The following is a 5,282-nucleotide window of genomic DNA, read 5'->3' as shown; positions in this document are numbered from 1 at the left end:
TCCCAAAAGTAGTTTTTCACATCAGTAAAGAATTGTTTCTTTTGCTGATGTGTCAACCCTTTTGGGATAACGTTAGCGGCTAAAAAATTCGCGATGTCTACAAACCAAGGTACCTCCGAGTTAGAAATAGCAAAAAATTGTTCTTCAGGGAACAAATCATTTATTTCCACTTCATCTAGCTCTTTAGTATTTGAATTTTCAAGCCTGGATAAGTGATCAACTGCAGGATTTTTTGCTACTTTCTTATCTTGAATTTCCAAGTCGAATTCCTGCAATAGCAAAACCCATCGAATGAGACGAGGTTTTGCATCAGTCTTAGTTAACAGGTAGTGAAAGGCAAAATGGTCAGTATAAACGACAACTTTAGACAATATTAGATATGGCCAAAATTTATCAAATGCAAAAACCACAGCTAACAATTCTTTCTCTGTGGTGGTGGTCAAAGTTTTGCTAGCATAATAAATAGGTTGAAAGTGCTTGTCCCTTCGCTGTTCCAAAACTGCACCTACTGCAAAGTCACTCGCATCACACATTAGTTCAAAAGGTAAATTCCAATCAGGTGCGATTATAATTGGAGCATTAATCAATTTATCCTTTAGAGTATTAAATTCTTCTAAACATTCCTGATCAAAATTAAAGAGCATATCTTTTTCTAGTAATTTGGTCAAAGGCTTAGCTATTTTAGAAAAATCTTTAATAAATCTTCTATAAAACCCAGCATGTCCTAAAAAACATCTAATAGCCTTAACTGAACTAGGAGGAGGTAATTTTTCAATGATTTCGACTTTAACTTTATCAACCTTAATCCCTTTACTAGAAATTTTATGTCCTATCACAATACCTTCTTGAACCATAAAATGACATTTTTCCCAGTTAAGTACAAGGTTCGTTTCCTCACATCTTATTAGAACTCATTTTAAATTTTTAAGGAAAAGATGGAAAGAGTTACTGAATACCGAGAAATCATCCATAAATACCTCCATGATATCTTCTACGAGTTCATCAAAGATGGCCATCATGCAGCGTTGGAACGTAGCAGGAGCATTACATAATCCAAAGGGCATTCTTCGATAAGCAAATGTACCGTATGGACATGTGAATGTCATTTTTTTCCTGATCTTCAGGAGCAATTGGGATTTGAAAATAGCCAGATAGTCCGTCTAAGAAGCAGTTGTACATGTGCCCTGATAGTCTTTCCAACATTTGGTCAATGAATGGCAAGGGGAAGTGATCTTTCCTCGTGGCATCATTTAGCTTCCTATAGTCAATGCAAACTCTCCAACCTGTGACTGTCCTAGTTGGAATTAGTTCATTATTCTCATTGGCTACCACAGTCATGCCTCCTTTCTTAGGAACAACCTGCACTGGACTTAACCAAGAACTGTCAGAAATAGGATAAAAAATTCCAGCATCTAGAAGTTTAATTACCTCGACTGTAACAACTTCCTTTATGTTGGGGTTCAGTCATCTTTGAGCTTGCACACATGGTTTATATTCATCTTCCATTAAAATTTTATGGGTGCAAAAAAAAGGGCTGATCCCTTTAATGTCAGAAATTTTCCAAGCTATGGCCTTTTATGTTCTTTTAATACTTGGATTAATTCCTCTTTCTCCTTGGGTTGCAAGTTAGATGCAATAATAACTGGTAATGTAGAATTTATTTCCAAGGAATGCGTATTCCAAGTGGTTTGGGAATTGTTTGAGTTCCAGTTTGAGAGGTTCTTCAATAGAGGGTTTTTGCTTAAAATCATCGTTCCCTTTAATGTCCTCATATTCTACTTGTCTTTGGGAAGATTTATTGAAGTTTAGTTTAGCTTTTATTTTACCTGTCTCGAAATCATCGTCATCTATCTCCTCTCATTGGGCATGGCACAGTTCCAATGTGTCCTTATGTATGATTTCCTGAAAAGAATCTTGCAGCATGATTAATAGAGTCAATAAAATAACATGAGTCATCCTGTTCCCTAGAAAATCTCATGGCATCATAAATTTTAAAAACGATTTCTTCGTCACCTACTCTAAGTACCATTTTACCGTCACCCACATCAATAATAGCCCTAGCAGTGGCTAAAAATGGACGCCTTAAGATTAAAGGCACTTCAACATCTTCATCCATATCAAGCACAATGAAGTCAACAGGGAATATAAATTTATCTACTTTTACAAGTATGTCCTCTATAATACCCTTATGATATTTAACAGATCTATCAGCTAATTGAATACTCATCCTAGTGGGTTTAGGTTCCCTAAGACCAATTTGTTTAAACATTTTATATGGCATCAAATTAATGGTAGCACCTAAATCAGCTAGTGCCTTATCAACGTTAAAACTACCAATTAAGCAGGGTATAGTAAAACTTCCTTGATCTTTTAGTTTGGTTGGCAGTTTGTTTTGGAGTATAGCTGAGCATTCCTCGTTAAGTTCCACTATAGATAAGTCCTCAAACTTCCTTTTGTTTGTTAAGAGCTCCTTTAAAAAATTTATGTATATAGGCATCTGCGATATAGCTTCAACAAAAGGTAAGTTATATGTAGTTTAAAAAGTTCAAGGAATTTACCAAATTGCGCATCCATGCGGTCTTTCTTCAACTTTTTTTGGGTATGGAATTGGCATTTTATATTCCTTTGGCATTGGATTGTCATTGCTTTCAGGTTTTACCTCCTCTCATTTGCTTCTTTCAGCTCCTTGTTGTGGCTTCTTTTCTGATTCAGCTAACACTTTCCCACTCCTTAGTGTAACTGCTTTCACATGTGCTTTTGGATTGGGTTCGGTGTTACAAGGTAGATTTCCTGGTGTTTTTTCTGAAATCATCTTAGCAAGCTGTCCAATTTGATTTTTGAGTGCGTGGATCGATGCTTGTTGATTTTTGAGTGTCGTCTCGGTATTTTGAAAATGAGTCTCTAACATTGAGATGAATTTGGTTAGCATTTCTCAAGGTTCTGCTTTTTTTCCTGCTGGTATGGTGGTTGTTGAAAGCCTGGAGGGGGTGGTGGTTTCTGATTTCCTTGGCCTCCCTATGAAAATTTTGGGTGATTCCTCCAACCTGCATTGTTAGTATTGCTATAAGGATTGTTTTGAGATCGAGAATTATTACCCATGTAATTTAACTGCTCATTCTCCATGTTGTGGCCAAAAGGTGGGTATTCTGAATTGCTCGATCCACCTTCATTCGCTTCGCACTGCATTACTGGGTGAACCTGTGAAGAACTAAGAAAACCATCAATTTTCTTATTCAAGAGTTCTACCTGATTAGAGAGCATGGTGACTGAATCGACGTTATAAACACCGACTATTTTTGTTGGATTTGTCCTCATGACTTGCCACTGATAGTTATTTAGTGACATCTCCTCTATAAATTCATAGGCATGTTTAGGTGTTTTATTATTGATGGTTTCGCCAGCAGCTAGGTCAACCATTTGTCGAGTCGAAGGATTTAGGCCATTATGAAAAGTTTGAACCTGTAGCCAAAGTGGTAACCCATGGTGAGGGCATCTTCGCAAAAGGTCCTTATATCTCTCCCATGCATCGTAGAGTGTTTCTAAATCCATCTGCACAAAAGAAGAGATATCATTACGTAATTTAGCCGTTTTAGCTGGTGAAAAATATTTTAATAAGAACTATTCGGTCATTCATTCCCAAGTAGTGATTGACCCCCGCAGTAACGAATTCAACCACTGTTTAGCTTTGTTTCTCAATGAAAAAGAGAATAACCGAAGGCGAATGGCGTCATCAGAAATGCCATTAATTTTAATTGTATCACATAGTTCTAAAAAGTTTGCTAAGTGAGCGTTGGGATCTTCGTCCTGCAAACCATCAAACTGAACAAATTGTTGTATCATTTGAATTGTGTTAGGTTTCAGTTCAAAAGTATTTGCAGCTACAGCAGGTCTAACTATGCTCGATTCAGTTCTTGTTAAAGAAGGTTTAGCATAATCATACATAGTGCACGGAGCAGGATTTTGATTAACAGCAATCGTAGGAGGTAGCAGATTTTCTTGGTTTTCAGCCATCTCCTCGGTGGTGGTTGAAGTATCTTCCTCTTGCTCTTCTGTGTAACGTAAGCTTCGCCTTATTTCTCTTCAATTTCTGCGAACTGTGCGATCGATCTCACTATCAAACAGTAATGGTCTTGACGAGTTTCTTCTGGTCATAAACTAGAAAAACCTGTCAGAAGAAAATAAGTGAAGAGTTAGAAAATAAAATAAAAATTTAAATTGCAATTAAATTAAAATGGTTAAAGTAATAAAAATTAAGTGTTCCTAATATCTTAGTTCCCCGGTAACAGCGCCAAAAACTTGATACGTGATATTCGTGATAGGTTTTAAATATTTATAATGAATCGCTCTTGAAACTAACTATTATCACGATGAAGGCAAGTGTCCATATCTAATGTAGTATAGCTTTAGCAAGACCGGAGTATCGAACCCAAAGAAACTAAAAGTACTAGTATCAACTTTCTTTTTATTATCTAGTCTAAAAAATAAAAGGGTTTTGTTTATCTAACTAATTAATTAAACTAAGAAATCACAGAAAAGAAATTTGGGGAAAATACCTTTTGGAAAACTCGATTGATTAAGACAATACCTAAGGAAAAATCCACCTAGACTTCACTTGTTATTTGACTCTAATCGGATGATTTATTCATTCAACTTGTTCCGTAGAGATCCCTAAGTTATATTATTATCTCTCTTGGGACTAACAACGTATAACCCTAGATTGAATAATTGAAATCTCTTTCTAATTAACGCCCTAGAGTTGCATTAACTCGATCTATGGATCCTCTTATTAGGTTTCACCCTAATCTGGCAAAATCTTGTCACCCTATCTCTAGACGCGCAACCAACTCCTCTTAATTATGAAAAAATTACTCTTAGATAGGGTCTATTCCTCCTCTGAATAAGAGCTTAACTTGAATCAATATCCTGGAATATTAAAACAAGAATTAATAACACATAATTAAGAACAAGTCAAATATTTATCATCCAATTCAGATAATAATAACAAGATCCGTCTTAGGTTTCATTCCCCTTAGGTATTTAGGGGTTTTAGTTCATACTAATGAAAGAAAACATCTCAAAAGAATAAAAATAACAAAACATAAGAAAACCCAAAACTTCTGAGGGAATTTGAAGGGAGATCTTCAGTCTTTATGGTGAATCCAACTTCTGAGATGGATCGATCGGCTTTTCTTGAGCAATTCCTTGCTTCCTCCTGTGCGTCCCCCGTCTAAGTGCCTCATCAAGTGTTTAAATAGGTTTTGGAATGCCTAAGAGCCCTCAAA

At 36.0% G+C, this 5,282-nt stretch overlaps 1 non-coding gene across 1 annotated transcript; it reads left to right on the top strand.

Moving 5' to 3' along the window:
* The first annotated feature begins 3,475 nt into the window (after positions 1–3,475).
* Positions 3,476–3,582, top strand: LOC121211879 (small nucleolar RNA R71). The gene has a single exon (XR_005907096.1). It is a non-coding gene; the product is annotated as a small nucleolar RNA R71 (small nucleolar RNA).
* Positions 3,583–5,282: the final 1,700 nt, after the last annotated feature.

Source organism: Gossypium hirsutum, chromosome A12, assembly GCF_007990345.1.
Source record: "Gossypium hirsutum isolate 1008001.06 chromosome A12, Gossypium_hirsutum_v2.1, whole genome shotgun sequence".
NCBI classification, from domain to species: Eukaryota; Viridiplantae; Streptophyta; class Magnoliopsida; order Malvales; family Malvaceae; genus Gossypium; species Gossypium hirsutum.
Note: the sequence above shows the minus strand (reverse complement) of the source record. Positions and strands in the feature narration are given on the sequence as shown.